The sequence below is a fragment of the Eleutherodactylus coqui genome, chromosome 3 (assembly GCF_035609145.1).
Source record: "Eleutherodactylus coqui strain aEleCoq1 chromosome 3, aEleCoq1.hap1, whole genome shotgun sequence".
NCBI classification, from domain to species: Eukaryota; Metazoa; Chordata; class Amphibia; order Anura; family Eleutherodactylidae; genus Eleutherodactylus; species Eleutherodactylus coqui.
Window position 1 is genome coordinate 90,248,052 of NC_089839.1, and position 14,497 is coordinate 90,262,548.

Consider the following 14,497-nt stretch of genomic DNA (forward strand, 5'->3'; position numbering starts at 1 on the left):
ATGGGGAGACTGTCAAAAAACGAGGCACCGAGAGGGGGCCATATGCCAAGAAGGAGATACCCCAGCCGCAGACCAACCATTCGGAATTAGCGGACAATATAATTGTTTTCACACCCCGTATTCTCTCTAACCAGCAATTGAAAATTATCAATAAGGGTAGGAATTTTGTACCTGACTGCACGTTTGACCCTTTCAATACTATGCTGGACCTAAACAAATTTGTTCGGGACCTCATTGTAAAGAAGTATTTCTGCGAACAAACCAGAATCAATGGGGCAAACAGAACAGCTTCTTAGGAGTCTGCAAAACAAGACGACAAACATGGAGACCTAACAACAAGGGACATTGCCTTTCTCTGGGATTTAGAACAACTAGAAAAAGAACAGATGGACACTGATATGGCACCAGATTCAATTCCAATGCCATCAGATACGATACAGTATGGAAAGAGATCTTAATGACCTATATAGATCCAGTCAAAAGAAATATGCATCCAAATATAAAAATGTTAACATCTCAGTGTCCCAGAGACGTGACTTACAGAATCTCATTAACGATACTGATTTAATAATTCAGCAATCGGACAAAGGGGGCACCATTGCCATAATGGATAATGCATTATACAGTTTAGGTGTTGAAAAAATACTCAATGATGATAAAACTTATAGAAAATTAGAGATTGATCCCACCGTAACATTCACCCATTCATTGTCTGATTTGATTACCAGAGGGGGCTCAATGGGGGTATTAAGCGACAAAGAAATGGCTTATCTAGTTCCCAAAAATCCTATTCTTGCAAATTTTTATGGGATTCCCAAGTCTCACAAAAATGTATTTCCACCTCCCATGCGCCCAATAGTTTCGGGACGAGGATCCCTATGTGAGAGACTCAGGCTGTAATTTTCTATCTACCCAATTGCTGTGGTAGTTCAAATCCCCGGATATATTCCTAATAGCAATAAAGTCATTCAAATATTAGCAGGACACAAATGGGGGGCAGATAAAACCTGGGTAACTTGCGATGTCAAAGCATTGTATTCCTCTATCCCTCACCATTTGGCGCTACAGGCACTTGCATTTCACCTTAGCTCCATGCACAATATAATGATTCTCTAAGAGCCTTTTTGATGGAAGCAACATTATAATGAATGCAAACTTGGGACAACCCCTTTTAAGATCAGGCAGAGAACAGATCACAGGCATGGCTTCATAGGCAATCTGCAATGGAAGCCCTGAGAGTGTGCAGAAGGCCCCCAGCTGCCATTGTAACCGTTAGGGACCTCCAAACTTCGATCGGAGCATTTAAAGGGTTAATTTGTTGCAGGCGGGTGTCAGCTATACCAGACAGCATTGTATAGAGTAGAATCGGCCCAGAACCCATTCCATACAAACCCCGAACCTCCATGACTTAACAGTACATCATGGAGCATTAAGGGGTTAATGTTGTGCATAATTTATATGCGACCTTTATGGTCCCATCCACTTTGCATGTAGTGATGCGACCGCTTTCATCATCATTTGCGATATAACAAGATGGCAGCCTGTGGAGCACTTATTGTGACATCATAGGATGAGAGAATTCTAAACATTGTGACATCACCGCATTCTGATCACGAAGCGAGGACGAAGAGAGAGGATGCAGCGCAGGTAACACCATCACTTTCCGGAAGTCGCAGAGCTGCTGGCTACCAGGCAATGTGCGTGAGGAACGGGCCAACCTAGACGGACAGGAAGCAAGACCCGAGTTCATGGCATCCAGTGAAAGATTAAGGAAGATACTGCGGAACTACCCAACACCACACGCTACCAACCCGCCAAGCATGGACGATCTGTGAGTAGCCCAGCCCATGCCCAGCCTGCGCCCCACCACACAGCGCCCTCACCCTGCAGGCAGCCTCACAGCGCCCTCACCCCGCAGGCAGCTGCACAGCGCCCTCACCCCGCAGGCAACCGCACAGCGCCCTCACCCCACAGGCAGCCGCACAGCGCCCTCACCCCACAGGCAGCCGCACAGCGCCCTCACCCCACAGGCAGCCGCACAGCGCCCTCACCCCGCACGCAGCCGCACAGCGCCCTCACCCCGCACGCAGCCGCACAGCGACCTCACCCCGCACGCAGCCGCACAGCACCCTCACCCCGCACGCAGCCGCACAGCGCCCTCACCCCGCACGCAGCCGCACAGCGCACTCACCCCGCACGCAGCCGCACAGCGTACTCACCCCGCACAGCGCCCCCCAGCTCTACAGAGAGATGCTGCAATGAAGCAAGCATTATCCTCCATTGCTGTGACAACAATTCTGGATGAATGAAGGCTGTAATTCTGGAAGTACTGATCATGTGACCATGACCTGACAACCAGGATCGCTCATTCATCCACTGGAACAGCAAATGATTCTTGCCTTGGACAGGTGCAGTCACACAGCGTCCCACCCTACGCCCCGCCACACAGCGCCCTCACCCAACAGGCAGCCGCACAGCGCATTCACCCTGCACGCAGCCACACAGCGCCCCCCAGCTCTACGGTGAGATGCTGCAATGAAGCAAGCATTATCCTCCATTTGCTGTGACAACAATTCTGAATGAATGAAGGCTGTAATTCTGGAAGTACTGATCATGTGACCATGACCTGACAACCAGGATCGCTCATTCATCCACTGGAACAGCAAATGATTCTTCCCCTGGATGGGTGCAGTCACACAGCGTCCCACCCTGCGCCCTGCCACACAGCGCCCTCACCCAACAGGCAGCCGCACAGCGCATTCACCCTGCACGCAGCCACACAGCGCCCCCCAGCTCTACAGAGAGATGCTGCAATCAAGCAAGCATTATCCTCCATTTGCTGTGACAACAATTCTGAATGAATGAAGGCTGTAATTCTGGAAGTACTGATCATGTGACCATGACCTGACAACCAGGATCGCTCATTCATCCACTGGAACAGCAAATGATTCTTCCCTTGGACGGGTGCAGTCACACAGCGTCCCACCCTGCGCCCCGCCACACAGCGCCCTCACCCAACAGGCAGCCGCACAGCGCATTCACCCTGCACGCAGCCACACAGCGCCCCCCAGCTCTACAGAGAGATGCTGCAATGAAGCAAGCATTATCCTCCATTTGCTGTGACAACAATTCTGAATGAATGAAGGCTGTAATTCTGGAAGTACTGATCATGTGACCATGACCTGACAACCAGGATCGCTCATTCATCCACTGGAACAGCAAATGATTCTTCCCTTGGACGGGTGTAGTCACACAGCGTCCCACCCTGCGCCCCGCCACACAGCGCCCTCACCCTGCAGGCAGCCGCACAGCGCATTCACCCTGCACGCAGCCACACAGCGCCCCCCAGCTCTACAGAGAGATGCTGCAATGAAGCAAGCATTATCCTCCTTTTGCTGTGACAACAATTCTGGATGAATGAAGGCTGTAATTCTGGAAGTACTGATCATGTGACCATGACCTGACAACCAGGATCGCTCATTCATCCACTGGAACAGCAAATGATTCATCCCTTGGATGGGTGCAGTCACACAGCGTCTCACCATGCGCCCCGCCACACAGCGCCCTCACCCAACAGGCAGCCGCACAGCGCATTCACCCTGCACGCAGCCACACAGCGCCCCCCAGCTCTACAGAGAGATGCTGCAATGAAGCAAGCATTATCCTCCATTTGCTGTGACAACAATTCTGAATGAATGAAGGCTGTAATTCTGGAAGTACTGATCATGTGACCATGACCTGACAACCAGAATCGCTCATTCATCCACTGGAACAGCAAATGATTTTTCCCTTGGACGGGTGCAGTCACACAGCGTCCCACCCTACGCCCCGCCACACAGCGCCCTCACCCAGCAGGCAGCCGCACAGCGCATTCACCCTGCACGCAGCCACACAGCGCCCCCCAGCTCTACAGAGAGATGCTGCAATGAAGCAAGCATTATCCTCCATTTGCTGTGACAACAATTCTGAATGAATGAAGGCTGTAATTCTGGAAGTACTGATCATGTGACCATGACCTGACAACCAGGAGCGCTCATTCATCCACTGGAACAGCAAATGATTCTTCCCTTGGACGGGTGCAGTCACACAGCGTCCCACCCTGCGCCCCGCCACACAGCGCTCTCACCCAACAGGCAGCCGCACAGCGCATTCACCCTGCACGCAGCCACACAGCGCCCCCGAGCTCTACAGAGAGATGCTGCAATGAAGCAAGCATTATCCTCCATTTGCTGTGACAACAATTCTGAATGAATGAAGGCTGTAATTCTGGAAGTACTGATCATGTGACCATGACCTGACAACCAGGATCGCTCATTCATCCACTGGAACAGCAAATGATTCTTCCCTTGGACGGGTGCAGTCACACAGCGTCCCACCCTGCGCCCCGCCACACAGCGCCCTCACCCTGCAGGCAGCCGCACAGCGCATTCACCCTGCACGCAGCCACACAGCGCCCCCGAGCTCTACAGAGAGATGCTGCAATGAAGCAAGCATTATCCTCCATTTGCTGTGACAACAATTCTGAATGAATGAAGGCTGTAATTCTGGAAGTACTGATCATGTGACCATGACCTGACAACCAGGATCGCTCATTCATCCACTGGAGCAGCAAATGATTCTTCCCTTTAACGGGTGCAGTCACACAGCGTCCCACCCTGCGCCCCGCCACACAGCCGCACAGCGCATTCACCCTGCACGCAGCCACACAGCGCCCCCCCCAGCTCTACAGAGAGATGCTGCAATGAAGCAAGCATTATCCTCCATTTGCTGTGACAACAATTCTGAATGAATGAAGGCTGTAATTCTGGAAGTACTGATCATGTGACCATGACCTGACAACCAGGATCGCTCATTCATCCACTGGAACAGCACATGATTCTTCCCTTGGACGGGTGCAGTCACACAGCGTCCCACCCTGCGCCCGGCCACACAGCGCCCTCACCCAACAGGCAGCCGCACAGCGCATTCACCCTGCACGCAGCCACACAGCGCCGTCAAGGCTCTACAGAGAGATGCTGCAATGAAGCAAGCATTATCCTCCATTTGCTGTGACAACAATTCTGAATGAATGAAGGCTGTAATTCTGGAAGTACTGATCATGTGACCATGACCTGACAACCAGGATCGCTCATTCATCCACTGGAACAGCAAATGATTCTTCCCTTGGACGGGTGCAGTCACACAGCGTCCCACCCTGCGCCCCGCCACACAGCGCCCTCACCCAACAGGCAGCCGCACAGCGCATTCACCCTGCACGCAGCCACACAGCGCCCCCGAGCTCTACAGAGAGATGCTGCAATGAAGCAAGCATTATCCTCCATTTGCTGTGACAACAATTCTGAATGAATGAAGGCTGTAATTCTGGAAGTACTGATCATGTGACCATGACCTGACAACCAGGATCGCTCATTCATCCACTGAAACAGCAAATGATTCTTCCCTCGGACTATAAGGGGGGTGCAGTCACACACCGTCCCACCCTGTACCCTGCCATACAGCACCCTCACCCTGCACCCCGCCACACAACACTCTCACCCTGCACCCCGCCATACAGCGCCGTCACCATGCACCCCACCACACAGCGTCTACTAGCTGTACACCCAGCCAGCAATTTCATTTGGACACCCACACAGCTCTACATGTACAATGCCCACCACCATCACACTATCATCAGCGGCTCTGATCCAGGGTTCTAGGACTGATCGCCTTTTCCCGGGGTCAAGAAGGAATTTTTCCCCTGTGACACAAATTGGCTAAAAGTGTCGAGGGATTTTTCACCTTCTTTTGGATCTGCAGCCTTAGGGAAGCCATAAAACTAAAATGTTGAAAACCTTAAATAAATAAAGTCTTTTATAATTGACACTTCTCTTAAGTTTTTATTTTGGAGCATGCGAGAATTTATTTTCTGGTGAAGGTTGATTTCAGACAATACTTTCTAAATAAACCATTTCTTAAATTTATGGAATTGAATCCAAATACATATGGGTGAGAAAATGGTTGTTTGCAGCAAAGTTGTAGCTAGACGGAGGTCAGGGAGGGATCAGAGGGGGCATGTGCCCCAGGTGCCAGGGGGGGGGGGGCCTTGGTGAAGTATGTAAATGAGGGATGAGAAAGGGCATGTACCCCAGGTGTCGGGAGCGGTGGGGGGCCTTGGCGAGGTATGTAAATGAGGGATGAGAAAGGGCATGTGCCCCAGGTGCCAGGGGGGCCTTGATGAGGTATGTAAATGAGGGATGAGAGGGAGCACGTGCCCCAGGTGTCGGGGGAAGCTTTGGTGAGGTATGTAAATGAGGGATGAAAGGGAGCACGTGCCCCAGGTGCCAGGGGGAGGCCTTGGTAAGGTATGTAAATGCAGGGCAAGTGCAACAAACTGAATATTTGCCCCATGTGAAGGCAATTACAGCTCTGGTTTCCACAAAGATATGAATATTAACACGTAAACCACAAACTGCAGTGCAGCCTGTATGGCAAGCCCAAGGGAAGATATTGTATGTGTAAACCCAGGATCAGAGACACTTGAGATGATCACAGATCCTGGGCATAACCAGACAACCAACCCATCATGTCCTCCTTCCTGATGTGAAGCGATACACTGATTAGTAACACGCAGGGTGGTGAATCCCAAGTGGTTCCCCATTAAGAAAACAACTGCAACCACATTTAGTGTAAACAACGCAACTTTACTAAATGCAACCGCCAACAAGTCGTACAGAAATCTAAAGAAAAGCTTAAACGTTGCAAGCTTATAATACGAGAAAGACTGTTTGTTCTCCTCTACTCTGTTCCTGCTTACTTCACAGGAGCCCCTGTAGAGCATGTTGCTTTATAGATGCCTGATTGTCCTATAATCCCCTATAGTGTCAACATCCCTAAATTAGGCCACTCCCACTAGCCAATCAATCCCATGATACAGCTCTCCCCCAGCACGCATGCTCGCTATCTCTGGCAGTTCCATAGGGATGTAGAAGAAGCAATGTGTATGCTTGACCGCCACTCCATTCATCCATGAAAAACAAAGGACCCCAATTCTTCTCATTGGTAGGTGTACTAGCAACTGGACCTTCACTGATTAAACACTTATTCCCTCATCCTGTGTATAGGGGATAAGTTATAATCTTGGTAGAACCCCTTTAAGGCCCTGGGACCAGAACTGAACTTCATGTGTAGCAGTAAGGAGATCTCTAAGGCCTCATGTCCACTAGCTAAATGGAATTGCGGAATCCGCAGCGGATTTTGCCCATAGGGAATCATTGGCCATCCACGGTCCATTAAATTGAATTTTGCACCCGCGGATGGCATTTTAAAAGAATTGCATTTTTCATGCGCGGGAGAAAAAAAGCGGCATGCTCGATTCTGCCGCGCATTCCGCGCGAATCAGCAACATTGCTATCACATTGATAGCAATGTGTGCGGATATCTGCATGCAAAAAAAATACCACTTAAAGCAAATACGCGGCAGATTCTGCGCGGATTGTATTTTTCAAGTGAACATGAGGCCTTAGGCTTTGTCCGACACTTCTATGTACCCAGTTGTGTGTCCGCATGGCCTCAGCTGGGGTGGTAGAGATGGCCATAAACATTATATATAAGACGTTTAGTTCAAATTAGTTTTCCATACTAAAGCATTTCAACCTTTTTAAAAGTTACTTTATCTTAACATTTCTCACCTGAACCCATAAAAACATTAAAAGAAGTGCAGGGTAGTTCTGTTGCTGAACTGGAAATAGCTGAACCCACAGAAGCCCTGTGCAACATATAATCACTTTGGTCAAAACTCCCTAAACCACTTAGGGGCACCTCACAGTGTGAAGTGAAATACATTTGAACCCGTTCTTCTACCCTAAACCACCAGGAAAACTAGGAGATAAATGTACGAGACTGGGAGACCGACCACCGGGACCTCCAGTGATCACGAGAATGGCAGTCCCCTAGCCCCCTTGTGAATAGAGTTATACTGCTAATGTGTGAGCACGGCTCTATTTCCATGGAACTGATAGATAGCCAACCATTTACTACCTTGTTCAAGCTGCAATTGATAAAATATCAATATATATAGAATATATACATCAAAAGTATATGTAAGGAATATGTTGGCAATTAAAGGGTTATTCCGTGCTTTTACCATTGATGACCTATCCGCAGGATAGAGCACCAACAGTCAACCAGCGGGGATCCGCCGCTCAGAATCCCAGCTACATTAGTTTATCCTCTGGCTCACTGTCAGTACAGCGGGGCTGGATATAGTCATTGGTAGTCAAGGCTAGAAATGCAATAGATAGCTTCCCCCCTCACCAAAACCAACAGGAGCGATGCCTCCCATTTCACCTTTGGCTCTGACTGCAATGAGAATCCGGAAGTGTAATTGAAAGCATCACTCCCACTGATCTCAATGGGAATGAAGCCACGTACCACACTCCTGACCCAGACCACCAATGACAATGTCCAGCTTTCTGCACTGACAAGCCGGACAATCAGCTGATCGGCGGCGAATCGAAGTGGCGGACCCCAGCTGGTCAACCACTGACAACTCATCCCGAGGACATCACATCCTCAGCATTAGCCTGCAATACCCCCTTATAGTGGAAGGATTGATTTTGGGACCCATTGACACAAGAGAAAGGACAATAAAGCAGACAGAAGTATTAAAAACAAATAAAAAGGTCCCTTCCATTTCTGGTCTATAGCGGTCTCCAAAAACTGCCATCGCTCTAGAGACCCAGAGCCCATTGTAAATGAAGCCCTGGATTTCTATCGAGGCAGGAGTCACGTCAAATCAGGGTAAAGGTCCCAGGCATCTCATCAGATCCATAGGCGAGCCTCCTGCCCATATACTCTCAGCCCGTCTTATATACTATTTACAAAAATGGTCTACACGCTCGTGTGCACATAGACATTTTATTGTTCATCGTGCTGACTCATCTTAATTCACTATTACCACTGGGGCCGCTATGGGGGGCACTATTACTGCTTAGGCAATTGTGGGGGTCGTTGTTACTGCAGAGGCCACTGTGGGGGGTCACTATTACTACAGAGGCCACTGTGGGGAGTCACTATTACTGCAGAGGCCACTGTGTGTGTGGGGGGGGGGGTCACTATTACTGCAGAGGCCACTGTGGGGGGGAAGGGGGGGTCACTATTACTGCAGAGGCCACTGTGGGGGGGGGGTCACTATTACTGCAGAGGCCACTGTGGGGGGGGTCACTATTACTGCAGAGGCCACTGTGGGGGGGGGTCACTATTACTGCAGAGGCCCTTGTGGGGGAGGGGTCACTATTACTCCAGAGGCCACTGTGGGGGGGGGGGGGTCACTATTAATGCAGAGGCCACTGTGGGGGAGGGGTCACTATTACTGCAGAGGCCACATGTGGGGGGTCACTATTACCTCAGAGACCACTGAGGGGGGGGGGGGTGTCACTATTACTGCACAGGCCACTGTGTGTGTGTGGGGGGGTCACTATTACTGCAGAGGCCACTGTGGGGGGGGGGCACTATTATTGCAGAGGCCACTGTGGGGGGGGGGGTCCACTATTATTGCAGAGGCCACTGTGGGGGGTCACTAATACTGCAGAGGCCACTGTGGGGTGGTCACTATTACTGCAGAGGCCACTGTGGGGGGGGCACTATTACTGCAGAGGCCACTGTGGGGGGTCACTAAACTGCAGAGACCACTGTGGGGGAACACTTACTGCAGAGGCCACTGTGGGGAACACTATTACTGCAGGGGCCACTGTGGGGAACACTATTACTACTGGGGCCACTGTGGGGAACACTATTACTACTGGGGCCACTGTGGGGAACACTATTACTACTGGGGCCACTGTGGGGAACACTATTACTACTGGGGCCACTGTGGGGAACACTATTACTACTGGGGCCACTGTGGGGAACACTATTACTACTGGGGCCACTGTGGGGAACACTATTACTACTGGGGCCACTGTGGGGGACACTTACTACTGGGGCCACTGTGGGGGACACTTACTACTGGGGCCACTGTGGGGGACACTTACTACTGGGCCACTGTGGGGGACACTTACTACTGGGGCCACTGTGGGGGACACTTACTACTGGGGCCACTGTGGGGGACACTTACTACTGGGGCCACTGTGGGGGACACTTACTACTGGGGCCACTGTGGGGGACACTTACTACTGGGGCCACTGTGGGGAACACTTACTACTGGGGCCACTGTGGGGAACACTTACTACTGGGGCCACTGTGGGGAACACTTACTACTGGGGCCACTGTGGGGAACACTTACTACTGGGGCCACTGTGGGGAACACTTACTACTGGGGCCACTGTGGGGAAGACGTACTACTGGGGCTACTGTGGGGAACACTTACTACTGGGGCCACTGTGGAGAACACTTACTACTGGGGCCACTGTGGAGAACACTTACTACTGGGGCCACTGTGGGGAACACGTACTACTGGGGCTGACGCCAGGAGCAGCTGCACGAGATGGAGGCATGAGCAGGGGGCTAAAGGGGACAGCGGAGCAGCTCAGCAGCCGATACCAGCACTATAAGAGCAGTGAGGGCTCCCACCCACTAGCGTTTTTTTCTCCACTGCGCTGCGAGAGCAGTCCGAAAAACCGCTGGGATATCGCTGCGACAGTCTTATCAATGGGGCCAGCGGCAGCAGCGCTAGCCCCATTGAAAAGATATGGAGAATGACGCGGACTTCTGCCACAGCTGTGACAGCTGTGGCAGGAGTTTCCTTCTTCCCCGCGGGGACCGCGGGGATAAAGGAGCTCTCTGTCACAGCTGTGGCAGAAGACAGCGGCACACTGCTGCCGATCCCATTGAAAGCAGTGGTTTCTGATAAGCCCTGCAGAATGATTATCGGAGAAGGGCTTGAAATATAAGCCCTTCCTCAATAATCATAAAAAAGTGGTTAAAAAAAAATAATTAAAAAAGTTACTCACCTCTCCTGCTGTCAGCTGCGTCCTCCGGCAGAAGTCAGCGGCATTCTCCATATCTTTTCAATGGGGCTAGCGCTGCTGCCGCTGGCCCCATTGAAGAGACTGGCGATGTCGCAGCGATATCCCAGCGATTTTGGGATATCTGCCTGCGTTTTTCTCGCACTGCAATGCGAGACTTTAACTTTAGAATCGCATCGCAGTGGAGAAAAAAAACGCCAGTGGATGGGAGCCCTGAGAGTGTGGAACTCACTGCCTGAGGACATGGTGATGGCAAAATCCAAAGAGCAGTTTAAGAGGGGACTAGATGTCTTTCTAGAACGCTATGATATTACCCTGTTGTACCACTTCTAGCTTGGAAACAAGATGTGATACAGATCGGGCATGGAAGCTTTTGTACCTTGTTGTACCACTTCTAGCTTGAATATAAGATGTGACAGGGGCAGACATGTAGACTCTAGTACTCTGTTGTACCATCTCTCGCTTGGATACAAGATGGTTTACAGGGGGCATGGAAGCCCTAATACACTGTTGTGCCATCTGTAGCTTGGATAGTAGATGTGATACAGGTGGGCATGGAGGCCCTAATACCCACCCTGTTGTACCGCTTTTAGCTTGGATACAAGATGCGATATAGGGCGGGCATGAAGGCTTTAGTACCCTGTTATACCACTTTTAGCTTGGATACAAGATGTGAAACAGGTGACTATGTTGGCTCTAGTACCCTGCTGCACGGCTTCTAGTTAGGATGCAAGATGAGACACAGGCAGGCATGGAGGCTCTAGTACCCTGTTATACCACCTCTAGCTTGGATACTAGATGTGATACAGGCGGACATGGAGGCTCTAATACCCTGTTATACCACCTCTACCTTGGATACTAGATGTGATACGGGTGGGCATGGTACCCTTTTATACCACTTCGAGCTTAAAAACAAGAAGTGAAACAGGTGTCTTTGGAGGCTCTAGTATCCTGTTGCACCACTTCTAGCTTGGATACAAGATGTGATATAGGCAGGCATGGCGCCTCTAGTACCCTGTTTTAACACTTTTAGCTTGAATACAAGATGTTAGACAGTTGGCTATGGAGGCTCTAGTATCCCGTTGTCCAGCTTCTGGTTTACAATATGTGAAAGAGGCGGGCATTTAGAATCTAGTTCCCTGTTTTAGCACCTCCCACTTGGATAAACGATTTGATACAGGTGGGCACGGTGACTCTAGTATCCTGTTGTAACAATTCTAGCTTGGATAAACGATTTGATACAGGTAGGCATGGAGGCTCTAGTACCCTGTTGTGCCATTCTACCTTGGATACAAGATGTCATGCAGGGGGTATGGAAGCTATACTACGTTGTTGTATCACCTCTAGCTGGATAGCAGATGTGACACGGACGGGCATGGAGGCTTTAGTACCCTGTTGTACTGCCTCTAGCTTAGATACTAGATGTGATACAGGCGGACATGGAGGCTTTAGTACCCTGTTGTACTGCCTCTAGCTTAGATACTAGATGTGATACAGGCGGGCATGGAGGCTTTAGTACCCTGTTGTACTGCCTCTAGCTTAGATACTAGATGTGATACAGGCGGACATGGAGGCTGTAGTTCCCTGTTGTACTACCTTTATGGTACCTCCACACGGACACTAAAATTGCATGTTTTTTGCTCTATGCGAGAGTGAGTAAAAAAGCTGATTTATGAAAGCAATGCCTTTCGATGGTTTCATTTACAACTGTGATGTGTTCTCAGTTGCGATAGCCAAAAATCTTGGCATGTTTTATTTTTCGGCTTTTTTTGCATCAATAATATGAAGCCATCTTTTCATCGATTTCGGTGTAAAAAGGCATGACCACTTTACAAAGCAGATACACATTTGTCCTTTCACTGCATTTTGGCACCGACCAAAAACGTAACGCCCATGTGAAGGCACACTAAGCTTTGATAGCAGATGTGATACGGTTGGGCACGGAGGCTATAGTACTCTTTTGTAGCACTTCTAGCTTAGATATGGACTCTATGGGTATATAGACTCTAGTACGCTGTCGTACCATCTCTAGCTTGGATAGCAAATGTGATACCGGCGGGCATGGGGGGGTTTAGTAAACAGTTGTACCACTTCTAGCTTGAATACGAGATGTGATACAGGCAAGAATGGACGCTCTGGTACCTCGTTGTACCACTTATAGTTTGGATGGGGAGCATGTACATGCCATCACCACTCTGGAGGCAATGGTGAACGGGGCAGCAGTACCCATCCAGGAGATGGGCGTGGGTCTCAGTGATCTCACCCCCACCAATCAGATATTTTGCGCTTACAAAATAACTAATGTGTTATAAATATCTATCTTGGGAAAAATCCTTTACACGAGCAAACATAGAAGATTTTCATAAATCCCGTCTTACCGTCGGCTGCATAGCGCTTCTTCTCTTCTACATCGTTTGTGAGAGAAAACATGTCGCTGTACGCCGGCGCCAGCCTCCAGAGGAAGTCAACCTTATTTCCGTACTGAAAAAAGACAAAAAAAACTTTCATAACGTGATCTAATTCATCACAAGCTGAAAAAATCTGAGCAGAGAAATGATTAAGTGGGGCCATGATACCGGAAAACACTTCGTACAGGAAACCCAGTCAGTAGGTATATTATCTTGTACATGAAGAAGTGTTGCATCATTTATGCTGGAGGTTTTCCCGAAAACAAACTATTTTTTTCTGGAAAAAAACATTAAAATATACTGAAGTAATGTTCAGAATGTCACTACCAATTCCATCCCTATAAAGGGGTTCTTATGAAGAAGACTTCTGTTCACGGGGCTTATGTAATCCATAGAGTGTCTCCCGCTAGGAGAGCCAGACCGGCAGATCCAGCCTTTACACATCAGCATCTGCGCTAAGTTGCATATAAAAGCCGTTTCAGTATGAGGGAGCGTCGCATTGTGCAGCGGAGGTCACCTTGCAGCTGGCACTGCTGTCAATTATCCGGGCCCATTCGCTGTCATCAAAAAGGAGCTTCTACGGCATTTCCTTACAGCGGCCCGAGCGGTAATCTCAGCTCCTTCAATCCTGGAATTCGTTCAGGGACTGAACCAGTTAATGTATATGGAAGAGCTAGGCGACGAAGGAGCGGAGGGACCCAGGCTAAGTAATCAAGCTTGGGAGTTGTGGAACACGTACCGTGACTCACCGCAGTTCCAGCTGGCGGTGGGATGGTGAGCGATGGGTCTCGGGGGGTGCAGGGAGCCGGCGCCGCGACAGATATAACCAGACGACTTTTAACAGCCAGACCCACGTGGGGCTCTCCCCCCTTTTGCCTTCGTGCTGCTTTCTCTACTCCTGAGAGTCTCTTTTTCTCCCTTATCTCTAATCTTCCCCTAAGTACCTTATGTGTTTGTTGGTCCTTTTCAACGTTGGTTAGCAATTTTGATGTTTGAGAATACATCTAGTTAAGAGTTGAACGGGTTCAGCAAGTGTAAGAAGGTGCTGGTTACGAGGGCCTAGTGACACACCTTAATTACTTTAGAAGGCGGCCCGCAAGATTTCACCAGAAGGACCTTGTAAATGATGATACAGTTTATTCAGTT

At 49.7% G+C, this 14,497-nt stretch overlaps 1 pseudogene; it reads right to left on the reverse strand.

Annotated features, from left to right (window-relative positions):
* The window catches only part of LOC136620151 (regulator of microtubule dynamics protein 2-like), an 83,804-nt pseudogene that overhangs the window by 54,472 nt on the left and 14,835 nt on the right, over positions 1-14,497 (reverse strand).